The sequence below is a fragment of the Amblyomma americanum genome, chromosome 4 (genome assembly GCF_052857255.1).
Source record: "Amblyomma americanum isolate KBUSLIRL-KWMA chromosome 4, ASM5285725v1, whole genome shotgun sequence".
NCBI classification, from domain to species: domain Eukaryota; kingdom Metazoa; phylum Arthropoda; class Arachnida; order Ixodida; family Ixodidae; genus Amblyomma; species Amblyomma americanum.
The window spans coordinates 25,527,946-25,550,788 of NC_135500.1; the positions used below are offsets into that span (position 1 = coordinate 25,527,946).

The 22,843-nt window shown below is 49.7% G+C and overlaps 1 protein-coding gene across 1 annotated transcript in view; it reads right to left on the reverse strand.

Annotated features, from left to right (window-relative positions):
• The window catches only part of LOC144127841 (uncharacterized), a 480,263-nt gene that overhangs the window by 424,745 nt on the left and 32,675 nt on the right, over positions 1-22,843 (reverse strand). The window lies entirely within an intron of this gene.

The window sequence follows — 22,843 nt, forward strand, 5'->3', positions numbered from 1 at the left end:
CACAAGCAACAGCCGCTTCTAGCGTCACCATCTAGCAATTCGTGCCGCTCCTCTCACGCCCACTGCTCGTAACTTCGCCAGCGGTGGCGGCAGAGAGCAGTTTCTACCCAATCCGCCTTTTTCTCGACGCGACTGCGCATGCGCCCATCCCCTGGCGGCGGTGTCGCGAAACATATTGGAAGTGTCGCGCGCTCCACTCGAGACCGGCCGTGGAAGTGTAAACAAACCGGATTCCTATGCGGGGTGCATTGGTGCAGCCGTCGGGCTTTCAAGGCGGCGCATTTGGCGATGCTTACAGCATGTGTTGAATACGGCTGCAATGTCCAATATGTAAAGGGAAGCAAACCCAGATTTTTTCGCCTTCAGAACGCTTCCCGGGACAGCCTGCGACGCGAAGCGTGGATATAAGCAATTCGCCGGCTCGACAATCGCGCCCGCCCTTGGACATCGTCAAGGCCGTCAAGACTGTGCGGGAATCATTTTGTGACAGGTACGGACGAGGTACTGCGGTTAAATGCGTGTGAAGTCTATCACGAAATGCTTTATTCATGGGCAGGAAGGCCTCGAATGTCAGAGCGGCACCCAGACTTTGTTCTGACGCTTTTTGCTTTCTCAAGCAAGAAGGCCAAATGGACAAGTGCTGTGAGCCGCTTTCAATGCGTGAAGGAGCGGACAACGAAAAAGAAGCTACGAGTGCATTCACGCATGTTTCTAAAATTTTGTCATAATCTCCTATGTAAATTTCCATGTTTATGACACTACACACTGGCCAATCTCCCCGTCTGGGTATGTGCATGTATTAAGAGGCAGAAGAAGAAGATGCGTCATGCGTGTTTTCAAATCATACCCACGATGAAGAGGTCTGGGCGGTATCGCCGGAATGGACCTAGGTGCGCCTCTCGCGCCCGTCTTTACGGACGCGCATGCTTGCTTAACCTACGCAGCGGTGTGCTGTGGGAAAATACAGTGAAATGCGAGCAGAGCTGCTTTGTTGCGAGTACGCTTGTGCTTTTATAGCTCGTGTAGCTATTCGGCAGCGCTTGAGCACAACGATTGCTTGAGAAAACTGTTGTCCCCAGTCGTTTTCTGTACTACGGCGTGCACGATGTAGTATCCACCTTTCATCAATGGCAGGCATACACAGCGGAAAACGGCAACATCACTTATCGGGGATATTTCATTGAACATCATGTTGCGAATGTAGCCTTCATCTCTGAAGCGGCGGCCCATGCTCAGCTGGTGTTCCCATCGCATGCCGTATGATCGGAGGTACTGAAGAATTTGCTCTTCGGTGGGCACTGCAGCCTGCCTCGGTCATCGCACCCAGCCATCAGTCAATCCTAGAAATCCTCGAGGTACCAGGTGCTGCCCAAGACACGCCATCGACGACAAATTCCAACAAAACGTGCTCCGCAGCGGCACTCAGTCCGGCCGGGTTGGGCGCACAGTACACTACCAGTGAGCTTCCAGCGTTGTACGCGAGGTGGCAGCACAGGAAATGAAAAAGGCGGATTGGTCCTTACAAAAGGTAGCAAATTGCAAAGCCCGCTTCACGCATCGCTTGAAGAACTCACAAGGACTGCTGGCCCTGCTGCAACCCTTCTTCGCACAAAGCGACTCTGGCTGCACGGCATACTTTTCCACTAGCAACAGCCGGTGCTAGCTTCACCATCCAGCAATTCGTGCCGCTCCTCTCACGCCCACTGCTCGTAGCTTCGCCAGCCGTGGCGGCAGAGAGAAGTTTTTACCCAATTGCTCCTGACAAAGGGTTGCAAGTTGCAAAGCCCGCTTCACGCATCGCTTGAAAATCTCACAAGGACTGCAGGCCCTACTGCATCCCTTCTTCGCACACAGCGACTTTGGCTGCACGGCAGACCTTTCCACAAGCAACAGCCGCTGCTAGCGTCCCCATCTAGCAATTCGTGCCGCTCCCCTCACGCCCACATCTAACTTCGACAGCCGTGGCGTCAGGGAGCAGTTTGTCGAAAAATGCTCCTTCCAAAGGGTTGCAAATGGCAACGCCCGCTTCACGCATCGCTTGAAAACCCAGAAGGACAGCAGGTCCTGCTGCAAACCTTCGCACACAGCGACTCTGGCTGCACGGCATACCTTTCCACAAGCAACAGCCGCTGCTAGCATCACCATCTAGCAATTCATGAGCTCCTATCACGCCCACACCTCGTACCTTCGCCAGCGCTGGCGGCAGAGAACAGTTTCTACCCAATTCCTCTTTACAAAACATTGCAAATGGCAAAGCCCGCTTCACCCATCGCTTGAAAATCCACAACGACCGAGGCCCTGCTGCAACTCTTCTTCGCATACAGCGACTCTGGCTGCACGGCATACCTTTCCACAAGTAACAACCCGCTGTTAGCGTCACCATCAAGATATTCGTGCCGCTCCGCTCACGCCCACTGCTCGTAACTTCGCCAGCTGTGGCGGCAGAGAGCAGTTTCTAACCAATTGCTCCTTACAAAGGGTTTCAAATTGCAAAGCCCGCTTCACACATCGCTTGCAAAACCTACAAGGACTGCAGGCCCTACTGCAACCCTTCTTCACACAGCGACTCTGGCTGCACGGCGTACCTTTCTACAAGCAACAGCCGCTGCTAGCGTCACCATCTAGCAATTCGTGCCGCTCCTCTCACGCCCTCTGCTCGTAACTTCGCCAGCAGTGGAGACAGAGAGCAGTTTCTGCCCAATTGCTCCTTACAAAGGGATTGCAAATGGCAAAGCCCGCTTCACGTATTGCTTGAAAACCCCCAAGGACTGCAGGCCGAGCTGCAAACCTTCTTCGCACACAGCAACTCTGGCTGCACGGCATACCTTTCCACAAGCAGCAGCCGCTGCTATCTTCAGCATCTAGCAATTCGTGCCGGTCCTCTCACGCCCACTGCTCGTAACTTCGCCAGCTGTGGGGGCAGAAAGCAGTTTATACCCAATTTCTCCTTACGAAGGGTTGCAAATTGCAAAGCCCGCTTCACGCATCGCTTGAAAACCCACAAGGACTGCAGGCAGTGCTGCAACCCTTCTTCGCACACAGCGACTCTGGCTCACGGCATACCTCTCCACATGCAACAGCCGCTGCTAGCGTCACCATCTAACAATTCGTGCCGCTCCTCTTACGCCCACTGCTCCTAACTTCGCCAGCGGTGGCGGCAGAGAGCAGTTGCTCCCCAATTGCTCCTTACAAAAAGTAGCAAATTGGAAAGCCCGCTTCACGCATCGCTTGAAAACCCACAAGGACTGCAGGCACTGCTGCGACCGTTCTTCGCACACAGCGACTTTGGCTGCACGGCATACCTTTCCACGAGCAACAGCCGCTGCTAGCGTCATCATCATCATCACCATCAGCCTTACTACACCCACTGCAGGGCAAAGGCCTCTCCCATGTCTCTCCAATTAACCCTATCCTTTGCCAGCTGCATCCACCCTTTGCCTGCAAACTTCTTAATCTCTTCCGCCCATCTAACCTTCTGCCGCCCCCTGCTACGCTTACTTTCTCTTGGAACCCACTCCGTTACCCTTAAAGACCAGCGGTTATCTTGCCTTCGCTCACATGCCCTGCCCAAGCCCATTTCTTTCTCTTGATTTCGACTAGGATGTCATTAACCCGTGTTTGTTCCCTCACCCACTCTGCCCGCTTCCGATCTCTTAACGTTACACCTATCATTTTTCTTTCCATGGCTCGCTGCGTTGTCCTTAACTTAAGCTGAACTCTTTTCGTTAGCCTCCACGTTTCTGCCCCGTAGGTGAGTACCGGTAAGATTATGCTGTTGTACACTTTCCTCTTGAGGGAAATTGGTAAACTGCCACTCATGATCTGCGAGAATTTGCCATATGCGCTCCACCCCATTCTTATCCTTCTAGTTATCTCCCTCTCATGATCCGGATCAGCTGTCACTACCTGCCCTAAGTAGACGCATTCCGGCACAATTTCTAGGCTCTCGCTGCCAATTGTGAACTGTTGTTCCCTTGCTAGACTGTTGAACATTACCTTGGTTTTCTGCATGTTAATTTTTAGACCCATCGATCTGCTCTGCCTGTCTAACTCGTTAATCATGATTTGCAGTTCACCTCCTGAGTGACTCAGCAAGGCAATGTCATCAGCAAATCTCAGATTATTTAGGTATTCTCCATTTATTCTTATTCCCAACTGTTCCCAATTCAGGCCTCGAAATACCTCCTGCAAACATGCGGTGAACAGCATTGGCGATATCGTGTCTCCTTGCCTGACGCCCTTCCTTATTGGAATTTTATTGCTGACTTTATGGAGGACTATAGTAGCTGTGCAGTTGCTATATATCTTCCAGTATTTTGACATAAGGCTCTTCTACCCCCTGATTACGCAATGCCTGTATGACTGCAGAGGTTTCCACTGAGTCGAATGCTTTCTCGTAATCAATGAAAGCTATATATAGATGTTGGTTATATTCTCCGCATTTCTCTATCACCTGATTGATGGTGTGAATATGATCTATTGTGGAATATCCTTTACGAAAGCCTGCCTGATCATTTGGTTGATTAAAGTCTAACGTTTCCCTGACTCTATTAGCGATTACCTTAGTAAATACTTTGTAGGCAACGGATAGTAAGCTGATCGGCCTGTAATTTTTCAAGTCCTTGGCGTCTCCCTTCTTATGAATTAAGATAATGTTTGCATTCTTCCAAGCTTCTGGTACAGTCGAGGTCATAAGGCATTGCGTATACAGGGTGGCTAGTTTTTCTAGCACGACGTCCCCTCCATCCTTCAACAGATCTGCTGTTACCTGATCCTCCCCAGCTGCTTTTCCCCTTTTCATTGCTTCTAAGGCTTTCTTTACTTCATCTTTCGTTACTGGCGGGATGACGCATTGCTGTGCACTGCTGTCTTTCTCATTGGCGCTCTGATTACATTGGCTACTGTACAGCTCTGTGTAGAACTCTTCGGCTAAGTTAACTATCTTATCCATATTGCTAATGACATTGCCCTGCTTGTCTCTTAATGCATACATCTGGTTTTTACCTATGCCTAGTTTCCTCTTCACTGTTTTTAGGCTACCTCCGTTCTTTATAGCATGCTCGATTCTCTCCATATTAAACTTCCTTATGTCGGCTACCTTGCGCTTATTTATTAACTTTGATAGCTCCGTTAGTTCTATTCTATCGGTAGTGTTAGATGCCTTCATGTTTTGGCGCTTCTTAATCAGATCTTTCGTCACCTGAGATAGCTTCCCGGTATCTTTTCGAACTGTCCTACCGCCTACTTCTACTGCGCACTCCGTAATTATTGATGTCAGGTTATCGTGCATTGAATGAACATCAAGATCATCTTCCTCAGTTAAAGCCGAGTATCTGTTTTGCAGCGCTATCCTAAACTCCTGTGCTTTCCCTCTTACGGCTAACTCTTTAATGGTCTTCTTCTTCGCTAGCTTCTTCCGTTCCCTCTTCAAGTCTAAGCTAATTCTAGACCTTACCATTCTATGGTCGCTGCAACGCACCCTTCCGAGGACGGCCACATCCTGAATGATGCCAGGTTTAGCGCATAGTATGAAGTCGATTTCATTTTTAATCTCACCATTGGGGCTCTTCCAGGTCCACTTCCTGTTTTCTCGTTTGCGGAAGAAGGTTTTCATGATCCGTAAATTATTTCTATCCGCGAATTCGACTAATAACTCTCCCCTGCTATTTCTAGAGCCTATCCCACAGTCACCTACCGCGTGGTCGTCAGCCTGCTTCTTGCCCACCTTCGCATTGAAGTCGCCCATCAGTACAGTGTACTGCGATTTTACTCTATTCATTGCTGATTCTACGTCCTCATAGAAGCTTTCAACGGTCTGGTCATCATGGCTGGATGTGAGTGCGTAGGCCTGCACCACTTTCAGCTTGTACCTCCTATTCAGCCTAATTGCTATTGCTGCTACCCTCTCGTTAATACTGTAGAGCTCCTCTACGTTGCCAGCTATATCCTTATTAATGAGGAAACCCACACCTAGTTCTCGTCTATCCTTTAGCCCGCGATAGCACAGTATGTGTCCGTCCTTTAGTACTGTATACGCCTCACCTGTCCTCCTAACTTCGCTAAGCCCTATCACATCCCATGTAATTCCCGTTGGTTCCTCGAACAGCACTGCTAGGCTAGCCTCACTAGCTAAAGTTCTAGCGTTAAACGTTGCCAGGTTCAGATTCCAATGGCGGCCTGTCCGGAGCCAGAGATTCTTAGCACCCTCCGCTGCGTCACAGGTCTGACCGCCGCCGTGGTCAGTTGCTCTGCAGCCGCTGGGGACTGAGGGCCGAGGGTTAATTGGTTTGATCATAGAAGGTTGTGGCCAAGTACTACACCAGGGTGGCCAAATCCTGCTCTGGTGAGAGAGTGCGTTGTCGGTGCTGGTCACCGAGATAAGGCCGCACTCCATGCCTGATTATGCAATTCCATCGACACGCGGATTTTTCTTTTTTTTTAAACCCGGTGGAGAATTGCGCGGCACCAGGATTTGAACCCCGGTCCTCTTGCACGCGAGGCGGATGTTCTACCTCTACGCCATCGCTGCATTCATAATATAGTGATCTTTTTAATATAGCGATCTGTAATACTGGCCAGAGAGAGAACAATTGACAGGAGTGCCATGGCAATCCTCACTGCCCACAGATCAGGGAAAGGAACACATTCCATGCATATGTAATGATGCCATAACCTTTCCTTATTTTGCCCTTCCATTTGGAGTGTTTGGCTCCAACTGGAAATGAGAGACCTCCAATGGGCCCTACAAAAGCAAAGCTGCTTTTCACGGCGCGGTAGTTTTTGTGTCCCACCGCTACAAACAGGGACAAAGTAAAAGGCAAGCACATATGCCACCTCTGTCACTGTTTGTAGTTAACACTCCCTGATAGATAGCCTTGTACCAACCAGCTGAATCTACAGGCCTGAAAAAGCTTCCCTACACTAACAGTGGCAGCAAATTTCACCATCTAGCAATTCGTGCCGCTCCTCTCACGCCCACTGCTCCTAACTTCGCCAGCCGTGGCGGCAGAGAGCAGTTGCTCCCCAATTGCTCCTTACAAAGAGTAGCAAATTGGAAAGCCTACTTACGCATCGCTTGGAAAACCCACAAGGACTGCAGGCACTGCTGCGACCGTTCTTCGCACACAGCGACTCTGGCTGCACGGCATATCTTTACACAAGCAACAGCCGCTGCTAGCATCCCCATCTAGCAATTCTTGCCGCTCCTCTCACGCCCACTGCTCGTACCTTCGCCAGCGGTGGCGGCTGAGTGCAGTTTTTACTCAATTGCTCCTTACAAAGGGTTGGAAAGGGCAAAACCCGCTTCACGCATCGCTTGAAAACCCACAAGGATTGCAGACCCTGCTGCAATCCTTCGCACACAGCGACTCTGGCTGCACGGAATACCTTTCCACAAGCAACAGCCGCTGCTAGCGTCACCATCTAGCAATTCGTGCCACTCCTCTCACGCCCACTGCTCGTAACATCGCCAGCCGTGGCGGCAGAGAGCAGTTTCTACCCAATTCCTCCTTACAAAGGGTTGCAAATTGCAAAGCCCGCTTCACGCATCGCTTGAAAACCCAGAAGGACTGCAGGTCCTGCTGGAAAACTTCTTCGCTAACAGCGACTCTGGCTGCACGGCATAACTTTCCACAAGCAACAGCCGCTGCTAGCGTCCATATCTAGCAATTCGTGCCGCTCCTCTCAGCCCACTTCTAACTTCGACAGCCGTGGCGGCAGATAGCAGTTTGTCGCCAATTGCTCCTTACAAAAGGTTGCAAATGGCAAAGCCCGCTTCTCGCATCTCTTGAAAACCCAGGACTGCAGGCCCTGCTGCAACCCTTCTTCGCACACAGCGACTCTGGCTGCACGGCATACCTTTCCACAAGTAACAACCCGCTGCTAGCGTCAACATCTAGATATTCGTGCCGCTCCGCTCACGCCCACTGCTCGTAACTTCGCCAGCTGTTGCGGCAGGGAGCGGTTTATAAAAATTGCTCCTTACAAAGGGTTTTAAAATGCAAAGCCCGCTTCACACGTCCCTTGCAAAACCCACAAGGACTGCAGGCCCTGCTGCAAACCTTCTTCGCAAACAGCGACTCTGGCTGCACGGCATAACTTTCCACAAGCTGCAGCCGCTGCTAGCGTCACCATCTAGCAATTCGTGCCACTACCCTCACGCCCACTGCTCCTAACTTCGCCAGCGGTGGCGGCAGAGAGCAGTTTCTACCCAATTGCTCTTTAAAAAGGGTAGCAAATTTCAAAGCTCGCTTCACGCATCGCTTGTAAAACTCACAAGTACTGCAGGCCCTACTGCATCCCCTCTTCACACACAGCGACTTTGGCTGCAAGGCAGACCTTTCCACAAGCAACAGCCGCTGCTAGCGTCCTCATCTAACCATCTAGCAATTCGTGCCGCTCCTCTCACGCCCACTGCACCTAACTTCGCCAGCTGTGGCGGCAGAGAGCAGTTTCTAACCGATTGCTCCTTACAAAGGGTTGCAAATTGCAAAGCCCACTTCACGCATCGCTTGAAAAACTCACAAGGAATGCAGGCCCTGCTGCAACCCTTCTATGCACAGAGCAACTCTGGCAGCACGGCAGACCTTTCCACAAGCAACAGCCGCTGCTATCGTCACCATCTAGCAATTCGTACCGCTCCCCTCAAGCCCACTGCTCCTAACTTCGCCAGCGGAGGCGGCAGAGAGCAGTTTCTCCCCAATTGCTCCTTACAAAGGGTTGCAATTTGCAAAGGCCGCTTCACGCATCGCTTAAAAGCCCACAAGGACTGCAGGCCCTGCGGCAACCCTTCTTCGCACACAGAGGCTCTGGCTGCATGGCTTTACTTTCCACAAGCAACAGCCGCTGCTAGCGTCCATATCTAGCAATTCGTGCCGCTCCTCTCAGCCCACTTCTAACTTCGACAGCCGTGGCGGCAAATAGCAGTTTGTCGCCAATTGCTCCTTACAAAAGGTTGCAAATGGCAAAGCCCGCTTCTCGCATCTCTTGAAAACCCAGGACTGCAGGCCCTGCTGCAACCCTTCTTCGCACACAGCGACTCTGGCTGCACGGCATACCTTTCCACAAGTAACAACCCGCTGCTAGCGTCAACATATAGATATTCGTGCCGCTCCGCTCACGCCCACTGCTCGTAACTTCGCCAGCTGTTGCGGCAGGGAGCGGTTTATAAAAATTGCTCCTTACAAAGGGTTTCAAATTGCAAAGCCCGCTTCACACGTCCCTTGCAAAACCCACAAGGACTGCAGGCCCTGCTGCAAACCTTCTTCGCAAACAGCGACTCTGGCTGCACGGCATAACTTTCCACAAGCTGCAGCCGCTGCTAGCGTCACCATCTAGCAATTCGTGCCACTACCCTCACGCCCACTGCTCCTAACTTCGCCAGCGGTGGCGGCAGAGAGCAGTTTCTACCCAATTGCTCATTAAAAAGGGTAGCAAATTTCAAAGCTCGCTTCACGCATCGCTTGTAAAACTCACAAGTACTGCAGGCCCTACTGCATCCCCTCTTCACACACAGCGACTTTGGCTGCAAGGCAGACCTTTCCACAAGCAACAGCCGCTGCTAGCGTCCTCATCTAACCATCTAGCAATTCGTGCCGCTCCTCTCACGCCCACTGCACCTAACTTCGCCAGCCGTGGCGGCAGAGAGCAGTTTCTAACCGATTGCTCCTTACAAAGGGTTGCAAATTGCAAAGCCCGCTTCACGCATCGCTTGAAAAACTCACAAGGAATGCAGGCCCTGCTGCAACCCTTCTATGCACAGAGCAACTCTGGCAGCACGGCAGACCTTTCCACAAGCAACAGCCGCTGCTATCGTCACCATCTAGCAATTCGTGCCGCTCCCCTCACGCCCACTGCTCCTAACTTCGCCAGCGGAGGCGGCAGAGAGCAGTTTCTCCCCAATTGCTCCTTACAAAGGGTTGCAATTTGCAAAGGCCGCTTCACGCATCGCTTAAAAGCCCACAAGGACTGCAGGCCCTGCGGCAACCCTTCTTCGCACACAGAGGCTCTGGCTGCATGGCTTTACTTTCCACAAGCAACCGCCGCTGCTACCGTAACCATCTGGCAATTCGTGCCGCTCCTCTCGCGCCCACTGCTCGTAACTTCGCCAGCGGTGGCGAAAGAGAGCAGTTTCTACCCAGTTGCTCCTTAAAAAGTGTTTGCAAATGGCAAAGCCCGCTTCACGCATCGCTTGAAAAATCACAAGGACTGCAGGCCCTTCTGCAAACCTTCTTATCACACAGCAACTCTGGCTGCAAGGCAGACCTTTCCACTAGCAAAAGCCGCTGCTAGAGTCCGCATCTAACCATCTAGCAATTCGTGCCGCTCCCCTCACGCCCACTGCTCGTAACTTCGCCAGCCGTGGCGGCAGAGAGAAGGATTTACCCAACTGCTCCTTGCAAAGGTTTGCAAATTACAAAGCCCACTTCACGCATCGCTTGAAAATCCCACAAGGACCACAGGCCCTACTGCATCCCTTCTTCGCACACAGCGACTCTGGCTGCACGGCATACCTTTCCACAAGCAACAGCCGCTGCTAGCGTCACCATCTAGCAATTCGTGCCGCTGCTCTCACGCCCACTCCTCCTAACTTCACCAGCGGTGGAGGCAGAGTGCAGTTTTTCTCCAATTGCTCCTTACAAAACGTTGTAAATGGCAAAGCCTGCTTCACGCATCGCCTGAAAATCCACAACGACTGCAGGCCCTGCTGCAACCCTTCTTCGCACACAGTGACTCTGGCTGCACGGGATACCTTTCCACAAGTAACAACCCGCTGCTATCGTCACCATCTAGATATTCGTGCCGCTCCGCTCACGCCTACTGCTCGTAATGTCCCCAGCTGTGGCGGCAGAGAGCAGTTTCTTACCAATTGCTCCTTACAAATGGTTGCGAATTGCAAAGCCCACTTCACGCATTGCTTGAAAAACTCGCAAGCACTGCAGGCCCTACTGCAACCCTTCTTCGCACACAGCAATTCTGGCTGCACGGCATACCTTTCCACATGCAACAGCCGCTGCTAGCGTCACCATCTAGCAATTCGTGCCGCTCCTCTCGCGCCCACTGCTCTTAACTTCACCAGCCGTGGCGGCAAAGAGCAGTTTGTCTCCAATTTTTTCTTACAAAGGGTTGCAAATTGCAAATCCCGCTACCCGATGCACTTGAAAAACTCACAAGGACTGCTGGCCCTGCTGCAACACTTCTTCGCACACAGCGACTCTGGCTGGACGGCATAACTTTCTACAAGCAACAGCCGCTGCTAGCGTCCCCATCTAGCAATTCGTGCCGCTCCTCTCACGCCCACTGCTCGTAACATCGCCAGCCGTTGCGGCAGAGAGCAGTTTCTACCCAATTCCTCTTTACAAAGGGTTGCAAATTGCAAAGCCCGCTTCACGCATCGCTTGAAAACCCACAAGGACTGCAGGCACTGCTGCGACCGTTCTTCGCACACAGCGACTCTGGCTGCACGGCATACCTTTCCACGAGCAACAGCCGCTGCTAGCGTCACCATATAGCAATTCGTGCCGCTCCTCTCACGCCCACTGCTCCTAACTTCGCCAGCCGTGGCGGCAGAGAGCAGTTGCTCCCCAATTGCTCCTTACAAAGAGTAGCAAATTGGAAAGCCTACTTCACGCATCGCTTGAAAAACTCACAAGGACTGCAGCCCCTACTGCTAAACATCTTCGCACACAGCGACTCTGGCTGCACGGCATACCTTTCCACAAGCAACAGCCGCTGCTAGCGTCAACATCTAGCAATTTGTGCCGCTCCTCTCACGCCCACTGCTCTTAACTTCGCCAGCGGTGGCGACAGAGAGTAGTTTCTACCCAGTTGCTCCTTACAAAGGGTTTGCAAATGGCAAAGCCCGCTTCACGCATCGCTTGAAAAATCACAAGGACTGCAGGCACTTCTGCAAACCTTCTTATCACACAGCAACTCTGGCTGAACGGCATAACTTTCCACAAGCAACAGCCGCTGCTAGCGTCACCATCTAGCAATTTGTGCCGCTCTTCTAACGCCCACTTCTAACTTCGCCAGCCGTGGCGGCAGAGAGCAGTTGTCTCCAATTGTTCCTTACAAAGGGTTGCAAATTGCAAAGCCCGCTTCACGGATCGCTTGAAAACCTCACAAGGACTGCAGGCCCTACTGCATCCCTTCTTCACACAGCGACTTCGGCTGCACGGCAGACCTTTCCACAAGAAACAGCCTCTGCTATTGTCCCAATCTAGAAATTCGTGCCGCTTCACTCACGCCCACTGCTCGTAACTTCGCCAGCGGAGGCGGCAGAGAGCAGTTTCTACCCAATTGCTCCTTACAAAGGGTAGCAAATTGCAAAGCCCGCTTCACGCATGGCTTGAAAAACTCACAAGGACTGTTGGCCCTGCTGCAACCCTTCTTCGCACACAGCGACTCTGGCTGCACGGCATACCCTTCTACAAGCAACAGCCGCTGCTAGCGTCACCATCTAGCAATTCGTGCCGCTCCTCTCACGCCCTCTGCTCGTAACTTCGCTAACGGTGGATACAGAGAGCAGTTTCTACTCAATTGCTACTTACAAAGGGTTTGCAAATGGCAAAGCCCTCTTCACGCATCGCTTAAAAACCCACAAAGACTGCAGGCACTGCTGCAACCCTTCTTCGCACGCAGCAATTCTGGCTGCACGGCATACCTTTCCACAAGAAACAGCCGCTGCTAGCGTCCCCATGTACCCATGTAGCAATTCGTGCCGCTCCTCTCACGCCCACTGCTCCTAACTTAGCCAGCCGTGGCGGCAGAGAGCAGTTTCTACCCAATTCCTCCTTACAAAGGGTTGCAAATTGCAAAGCCCGCTTCACGCATCGCTTGAAAAACTCACAAGGACTGCAGGCCCTACTGCATCTCTTGTTCGCCCACATTGACTCTGGCTGCACGGCATACCTTTTTACAAGCAACAGCCGCTGGTAGCGTCACCATCTAGCAATTCGTGACGCTTCTCTCACGCCCACTGCTCGTAACTTCGCCAGCGGTAGCGGCAGAGAGCGGTTTCATCCCATCTGTTCATTAAAAAGGGTAGCAAATTGCAAAGCCCGCTTCACGCATCGTTTGTAAATCTCACAAGGACTGCAGGCCTTACTGCATCCCCTCTTCGCTCACAGCGATTCTGACTGTACGGCATACCTTTCCACAAGCAACAGCCGCTGCTAGCGTCACTATCTAGCAATTTCTGCCGCTCCTCTCACGCCCACTGCTCGTAACTTCGCCAGCCGTGGCGGCAGAGAGCAGTTTCTACCCAATGTCTCCTTACAAAGGGTAGCAAATTGCAAAGCCCGCTTCACGCATCGCTAGAAAAACTCGCAAGGACTGCAGGCCCTATTGCAACCGTTCTTCGCGCACAGTGACTCTGGCTGCACGGCATACTTTCCACATGCAACAGCTGCTGCTAGCGTCACCATCTAGCAATTCGTGCCACTCCTCTCGCGCCCACTGCTCGTAACTTCGCCAGCGGTGGAGACAGAGAGCAGTTTCTACCCAATTGCTCCTTACAAATGTTTTGAAAATGGCAAAGCCCGCTTCACGGATCGCTTGAAAACCCACAAGGACTGCAGGCCCTGCTGCAACCCTTCTTCGCACACAGCGACTTTGGTTGCACGGCAGATCTTTACACAAGCAACAGCCGCTGCTAGCGTCCCCATCTAGCAATTCTTGCCGCTCCTCTCACGCCCACTGCTCGTACCTTCGCCAAAGGTGGCGGCAGAGTGCAGTTTCTACTCAATTGCTCCTTACAAATGGTTGGAAATGGCAAAGCCCGCTTCACGCATCGCTTGAAAACCCACAAGGATTGCAGACCCTGCTGCAATCCTTCTTCGCACACAGCGACTTTGGCTGCACGGAATACCTTTCCACAAGCAACAGCCGCTGCTAGCGTCACCATCTATCAATTCGTGCCACTCCTCTCACGCCCACTGCTCGTAACTACGCCAGCCGTGGCGGCAGAGAGCAGTTTCTACCCAATTCCTCCTTACAAAGTGTTGCAAATTGCAAAGCCCGCTTCACGCATCGCTTGAAAAACTCACAAGAACTGCAGGCCCTACTGAATCTCTTCTTCGGACACAGCGACTCTGGCTGCACGGCATACCTTTCAACAAGCAACAGACCCTGCTAGCATCCCCATCTTGCAATTTGTGCCGCTCCTCTCACCGCCACTGCTCGTAAGTTCGCCAGCGGTGGCGGCAGAGAGCAGTTCTTAACCTAGTTGCTCCTTACAACAGGTTGCAGGTTAGTTGTCTTGCATATGCCTTTCTAACCTTGCTGCCACCATCGCTGAAAGTGTCGCGCATTGTGGTTTTCTCTTTTGGCTGTGTTTTACCCTTTTTGGCTGGTTTTAGGTAAGACATGGCTGTTCCCGCTAATACCTGCCTGGCATATCCGAAAGAACCGCGTAATTGTTCTGAATGAGGCAACATGTATCAGGTGTGAAGATGTTCTCAGTTACCTAAGTCGGCAGTTAATTGAAATGCTGAATCTTCTCTCGAGCTTTGAAACTAGGGTACGTGCTATTCATCGCACCTGAGAGGGGCGCGAAACAGGAAGGAAAGTGAGGATATTAATATCAATGTGATTCCGAGGTCGAGTCATGCTAGAGCAGACAATCTTGAAAATCTCGCAGAAAATGTCAACTATATCGATCAGTCGATCAACCATGATGTCAGAGAAATGTGATGAGGTTTTGGAAACGATGTGCACAGGACGCAGAGATCAAGGAACTTCGAAATTTGGTTGTCCTTGAGAGCTCTGCTACCAGCGAGGAAGTGAAACAGTTGAAGGTAACTGTGGACGATTTGAAGTGGGGGTGTGTGCGATAGAGTTTGGTATTTCATGACATGTCAGAATCGGATGACGAGAACTTACTTGAGATAGTTAAAGTTGTAGCCTGCTAAACTGAGCTTTCTGAGCTTTCTGAAAGCGATGTGAAGGCCATCCACAGGCTTCCCGCGAAACCAGGCAAAGTTACAGGTGTTCTCTTTACCTCCTTGCGACTTCTAGAATTATTGTTTTCGAAAGCCAAAACGCTCAAAACATTTAAATAAGTGTTTCAACCGCAAAGGACGTAACTCAATTTATGAGGTCACAACTTGATATTAGAAAGAAACTTGCTGAGGTAATAGGCTGCCAGTACGCGTGGCACCACAAAAACTAAGTGCTTTTACGAAAGGCGAGCAGAGATCTGACACGCGTTATCTGGTGTGACGACAATGTGGGAAGCTTTCGCAGCAAGCCAGTGCTGTTCACTGAACTTAGCCCTTCATTATGGGTGATACGTGACTGCGAATGATGTAAATAGTGATGTTCGAAGCCTGCCTAATTATATTCAGGGCAGAATTTGAGTATTCATAAAAAGCGGCAGCGCGAAGCAACAAGGATGAAAGAGAGACACGAGAACACAGGACAGGAACACAGGACTCTTTCGTCTTTGTTGCTTCGCGCTGCCGCTTTCTATGATGATTCACCACCTAGCCCGCACCAAAATATTGAGTATTCAGAGTGTTCATTGTAAATATACTATTTTACGTGTATTTATCCCAGAGTAATTGCGGTAATATTCACTCTGACAAGAAGCAAGTTGACTGCTTTGTCTTGGTAAGTCATCGCTCGATCATTTTTCTTTGCAACGTGGGCTGGAAGGCGGTTCCAGATTTTGCTTAATCTCGGGATGTAATGATTGTGATGGCTGGTTCGGCACGAGAGGATGTCTACTTCAAAGGTGCGGTAGAGGTGAGAGGAAGGGGAAGCGAAAAGTTGTTCTTGCAGAGTTGGGTTATAATGATAGACCTTATGGAAACGAAAGGGGAATAGCAGCGAGAGGACAAGTCAGGGAAGGCCCTTTTTCACTGATGCCATGCTCGCTTGTCATGAATAGTTCGATAGGAGGAAGCGGGCTCCGCAATGTGAAGCGATTAGAGAGCGAGGGTAAGTGTGACATGACAGGGATCATAAATCAAGCCCTAGCTTGGCGCGAATTGAAATTTTGGGCAAATTTAGCTTGAGTACCGATAAACTTTTTTATCGCAAGTAGGCGCACCTTGCGATTAGCATTATGCGTTACGTAGTTAACATGCACAACTTTTGTCAAACATTTAGAGCTCGAGGAGATTTGCTTCAAAGAGTTGTATAGGAGCCCTTGTAGTATCCGTGGAAGTCGTAAGTTTAAGATGTGGAATGACCACAGATCCTCTTACCTTTCAGGCAGTTACAACACTGGCCACACGGCACAGTGCGCAAGCACACCCTCTGGGCTCTAAACTTATGACCAAGGGCGTACATTCCAGGCAAAGTTATTGGCTACATGAATGCCAAGGTGACCGATGAAAAGGCAGTGCCGTAAAGATAGATGCATACATTAGAGTTACTACGGTGGTTGGTTACACGCATGCTCTTGCGTTTATTTACGGCAATTTCCCCAGCCATCTGCTACGAAAGATAGAAGGGTGGTCAGAGGTTCGACAGAATACTGTTTGGCGACGCGGACGTTTAAAAGCTGCAAAATACAAACACTAACAAAGAAAAGATAAAGTGCACACTTAAGTGACCCATTCTGTTGATCCTTAATGTGAACAAGAAACCCATAAGGGTACCTTATTTATTTTCTTCTCTTGAGCAGCTAGATATACAGTGTATTATGCCATTTAGAAGACTACTAGAATCAGATATTTTACAATAGAGTACCCAGTCATCTAGAAATACCTTAATGTTTCATGAGGTAAATCAATTATTGAGGTCGTTGATAAAGATAAAGAAAAGCACGAGTCCTAATAGCAATCACGAAGGGGCACCAGACGTTACCGCGGAGAGATGCGAAAATCGGCAGTTAGGAGTTGCGTTCTACGACGTGTTTGAAAGCGAATCTTTAATGCAGAACTTTTTATCTTTATTCATGGTTTCGATTGCAGTTTTCAAGGGAGCGACCCTAGAACTAAGCACAGGAGTTTTTGTAAGGATTGATGACAAGTGGTCCGGGCGAATGATCCTTAAGGATGCATAATAAGTGCAAAAGAGCAAGCAAGAGCTAAGAAAAATGAAAGGAACAGAAAGTACATACATTCGGTGCAATTTTCATTCTTTTACTTAGTGTTCAAGTGTTCTGATTCATTCGATGCATGAACGAAACGACATAATCATCATCAGCCTGACTACACCCACTGCAGGGCAAAGGCAGCTCCTATGTCTCTCCAAATAACCCTGTCCTTTGCCAGCTGCGCCCACCCTATGCCTGAAAACTTCCTAATCTCATCCGCCCACCTAACCTTCTGCCGCCCCCTGCTACGCTTGCCTTCTGTTGGAATCCACTCCGTTACCCTTAAGGACAATCGATTGTCCTTGCAGCACATGCCCTGCACAAGCCCATTTCTTCCTCTTGATTTCGACTAGGATGTCATTAACACGCATTTGTTCCCTCACCCACTCTGCCTGCTTCCGGTCTCTTAACGTTACACCTAACATTTTCCTTTCCATTTTCCTTTACTGTCCTTAACTTAAGCTGAACTCTTTTCCTTAGCCTCCACGTTTCTACCCCGTAGATGAGTGCCGGTAACGTACAGCTGTTGTACACTTTTCTCTTGAGGGATATTGGTCACCTACTATTCATGATCTGAGAGAACCTGCCATATGTGCTCCACCCCATTCTTATCCTTTTAGTTATTTCCCTCTCATGATCCGGATCAGCTGTCACTACCTGCCCTACGTATTCCCTTACCACTTCCAGCGCCTCGCTTCCAATTGTGAACTGCTGTTCTCTTGCTAGGCTGTTGAACATAACTTCGATTTTCTGCATGTTACTTTTTAGACCTACCGTTTTGCTCTGCCTATCTAAATCATTGATCATGATTTCCAGTTCATCTCCTGAGTGACTCAGCAAGGCAATGTCATCAGCGAATCGCAGATTATTTAGGTATCCTCCATTAACTCTTATCCCAAACTGTTCCCTTTTCAGGCCTCAGAATACCTCCTGTAAACAGGCGGTGAATAGCATTGGCGAGATCGTGTCTCCTTGCCTGACCCCCTTCTTTATTGGAATTTTATTGCTGACTTTATAGAGGACTATGGTAGCTGTACAGTTCCTATATATATCTTGCAGTATTTTGACATAAGACTCATCTACACCCTGATTCCGCAATGCCTGTATGACTGCTGAGGTTTCCATTGAGTCAAATGCTTTTTCGTAATCAATGTATGGTATATATAGGGGTTGGTTGTATTCTGGGCATTTCTCTATAATCTGATTGATAGTGTGAATATGATCTATTATGGAATATTCTTTACGAAAGCCTGCTTGATCATTTGGTTGATTAAAGTCTAAGGTTGTCCTGACTCTGTTAGCGATTACCTTAGTAAATACCCTGTAGGCGACGGACAGTAAGCTGATCGGTATGTAATTTTTCGTGTCCTTGGTGTCTCCGTTCTTATGAATTAAGATTATGTTTGCGTTCTTCCAAGCTTCTGTTTCTGTCGAGGTCATAAGGCATTGCGTATACAGGGTGGCCAGTTTTTCTAGCAGAATCTCCCCTCCGTCTTTTAACAGATCTGCTGTTACCTGATCCTCCCTAGCTCCTTTCCCTCTTTTCATTGCTCCTAAGACTTTCTCTATTTCCTCTTCTGTTACTGGTGGGATGACGCATTGCTGTGCGCTGCTGTCACTATCATTACCGTTCTGTTTACATAAGCTACTGTATAGATTTGTGTAGGCATCTTCGGCTACTTTAACTATCTTATCTATATTGCTAACGACATTGCCCTCCTTGTATCTTAACGCATACATCCGGTTTTTACCTATGCCTAGTTTCCTCTTCACCGCTTTTGGAACAGTTTGTAACTTCTGTGACCACCGCTTTGTTGAAAATAAAAATGAAAATGATCCGCAATTTGCTTGACTGGGTGGTACGGATAGCATTTTGGATGAAATTGATCGAAGTACATGTGTTTCTGGGTTGGTTGTGAGAGTAATATCAAGGAAAAGCTCATGTGCGATGAATCAGTTTGTAAGAGGACCTTGGTGTGGGCTAGTTGGTTCATACTGCTACGAAACGGACTGACAAAGCGCAACGGAACTAGGACGAGTAGAAGAAACACGAATAACAGGACAGGCGCTTCCTGTCTTGTGTTTCGTGTTTCTTCTACTCGTCCTAGTTCCGTTGCGCTTTGTCAGTCTGTGTCGAATCAGTTTGTATTTGAGGACTTGTACATACTAAAGGTTACATAACAGGGTTAAATATTTAGCTGTGGATGTCGAAATCTACTGAATAATGTCTAAAAAACAATTTGCTGTTTTCAGTTTTTTGATTTGGATGTAGCATAGTGAGATAAGTTAGGTGATGATGGATTTTTATGGCGCAAGGGCATGTGTGTCCAAACAGCGCCATGCCACAAGGTATTTTTGTTCTACTCAGGGTGATGTCAGAGACCAATTTCCCAAGAGCTTCACAATAATTAGGCCGAGCACCATACCATGGGAAAGCTTGGACACATTGTATCACCGGTGGGTAGCCGGTAGCACTGGGGATCAAACCCCGCACGTCCCGCATGTGAGGCGGATGCTCAGACCACTAGGCCACCGTTGCGGTGCGGTATAAGTTAGGTCATATGCAGTTACTGTATACGCTATTGAAAAATGTCGTTTAGATGTGTGATATGTGTCTAGCCCATACGGGATTATGGAATATGTCTCTTACGTGCCCACATTTGCGATACGTGTCCATCTGTCTTACGGGTCATATGTGTCTCGTATGTAAATGTATTGGGACCGAGAAACGCTGGGCTGGAATTGAAAAGATGGGAACGATAAAATAGCTGCCATATAATTTAGAAAACTAAAAAAAGTAAAAAGTACTGGGCAAAAAAAACGCACACAACAGGATTCAAACCACCGACCTCCTCATCCGCAGCGCATAACACTAACCACTATTTCACGGCTTCTTTATATTGGCCTTTATTGTCTATTTAGACAGTTTACAACAGATCACAAACAGACGTTCTGCGCTGCACTCTGAAACACCAGGAGCAGACATGCGTTTCACTCACGTGAGAAAATAACTGTTTCAAGGAACACAACTCTCCCATCCACTCGATAACATATTCTCCAAAACATAGCTCCTTGTGCACTTCACGCAGCTTAAATGTTTTCTTTGAAGTAATATCGTACAGACCGCGCATCTTCATCGCAGTGCCGTACAGCCGTCCTGCTTCGCCAAATGCTGTGCAGGCCAAGAAGAAAATATACATCGCATTTACAAACATCGGCTCAATGTCCAGGAATCGCATTCCATACAGCGTCAAGGGTAAGTCTTTCTTTATCGTACTCTGAAGCACGTCCCAAAAGAGCAGAGCAGCCCAGCAATCATAAAAGACGTGTTCTATTGACTATGGTTTGTGACACAACAAGCAGTGAGCACCTTATGGTAAAAACAATCCCTTCTCCTCAATCCATGTTTTAACCGGCAATGTACGAGTGAGCAACCTGAAGAAAAACGTCTTCATACCCGCTGGCACTACCATTTGCCGTTCTCTTTTTAAAACATTTCCTCCTTGGCCTCCACTATACAAAGATCGATACATTGGCTCGGGGAAGACCAACGACAAATTAGTGGGGGGGGGGGGGGATAAGGGGGCTGTAGCCCAGGGCCTCACCTCGGACAGTAGGAGAAGAGGGCGCATTTATTCTAACCTGCTTAGTATACTAAACCATGGGCAACGGAACTTCGAGCGACATGTATGAAGCGAGAAAACCAGAACGAGCATACGGGGCCCCCCGCCTAATGTAACAGCATGCGTTTAGCCTGATCATTTGGGGAGAGCTTGTCGAGCTGCAAAAGCTGGAATCCCTCGCCACCCCGGCGGGGCCCTCTTTCTTACGAAGCGAGGTGCGTTTGCGTGGAAGAGGTTTCGTGGTTTCCTGTCTGTCCGTCTATCCAGTGCTGTCTGGAGAGGAGGGGCAAGGGGGAAACACCTAAAACATGTAATGTGCGATGAGGACCTAAATCTCCCTTGCCCCTCGTCACCACCACGCTACCCTCGACCTCTCAAATAGTTCCGCCACTGTGCTTCTCATAGGAAGGATGTGCTGCAGTACCCAACAGTGCCTCCCATTCGACTTTTCCTTACCGTGATGGTAATTCGGGCGGGGAGGAGGAGTCCGACAGCAGATGATGATGAGTCTGATGGTAGAGTCAAGGCAAGAAAGGAAAGAAGACGTCCGCGTGCAGTGGGGCATGGAATGTTCACTGTTCGGGCTAGGGTTGTGGAAGAGTGAAGGGGGAAGTTAGCTGGACACAAAGGCTTGTCTCCAGGGCACATTCCTGCCTTGTGGCTGCGCACCCTCGCGCGCACTCGACGAAAAAAGTAGGTCAGACTGGCCGCCGAACTTTCCTGAAAGAAGCAGAAAAAGATGACTCAGAGGCGACGGAGGGCGCGTAACTTCGCCCGCGCTAGAAGTCGCCGTCTCCCCTTCGTTCTCGCGCTCGGCGTCGACGGGGCGAAAGAAAAATCGAGAATCTCCCAGAGCAGACAATATCTCCTAGCCAGTAGGAAGACGAGACCGGAACGGGAGGAGTGAGTTTGTACGGAGAAGGAGGGAATTTGTACAAGGAACTCTATGCGTATGTGAACGCCTCCTTTGGCGCCAGTAACAGACAGACGCGGCATGCGTCTATGAAAAGAAGTTGATCGCGGGCGGTGATGCAGCCCCGAGCCGCCGGTTATTCTTGCATAAGCCAGCCCGCTGAGCTCCCGCAGGACGCACCACTCTCGGTCAGCCAAGGAACATCCAGGCAGCGTGCGCCAGTCATCGGGACGGCCACTGTTGAACACCTGCTCTCGCGCCGGACTTACGAAGTGTCCGGTGCGGTTAAGAATTAGCATCCATTCATGCGAAAATGTTTGATTAGAAGCATCAAAGTGGTGCGTCTAAACGAAAGGCGAAGTTAGAAAGAGAAGAGCGTGAAAAGAAGCTACCAAAGATGACAAAGTACCTACTCAATGCAGCTTCCGCGGATAAGTATGATCGCTCTACTCAGAGCATGTGTCAAACTCCCAATATTACCGACTGTGCTTCTGTGGAGGACTTGGCACCTCCATCACCGCGGTTTCCTGGCAAGAAGCAAAGTTTGACTCATCTTGGTTGCCTGGATCCTTTGAGAACGGTGCCAACCTCGGTCGTCTATATTTTTGAGCAACCGACGCTAACCGAGCCCTTTCCTGTTTCTGAGTCAGCAACGTCTATGCTGTTCGGCCGGGCCCCTGCCACAGAGCTCCAAGTGTCCGGTCCGCCACGGCTGATTTTACTACTGCTGATCAACAGGTGCCAAACCTCCCCGATGATCCTCCTTCTATTGACGAGCGCCAGTAAACAACACTCCAAGAACCGACTCACTTGTTTTCTGTTAGTTTGGCTTCAAATAATAATGTTCCCACAAACAAAGTGTGCTTCGAGAGGATAGATGAGACGGCTTCTCGTTGCGGCAACAGAAAAGTACAGATGTCCCCGCAGTAAGAGGTACGTTGCGAGATTCTGCGAAGTGACCCTGCGGACGTTATTACTGACAGATTTCGGAGTGTATGCCTTGAGAAAGGGCCATTGTATTTTCAAAATCGGGCAGAAAATTTTCCGTCTTCTGAAAGCCAATACAAAACTCAGAAACTCTATATGTCACCTCATCTTTTTGTGCGAAACACTGTAAATGCGGAGGCGTACGAGCGACACTGGCTAATGTACTCGGAGTCCAAAGGTTCCGTTTACTGTTTCATGTGCAAATTATTTTCGATTTCAAGCAACCCCAGTGCTTTCTCCACGAACGGCTTTTCTGATTGGAAAAGAGCCAAA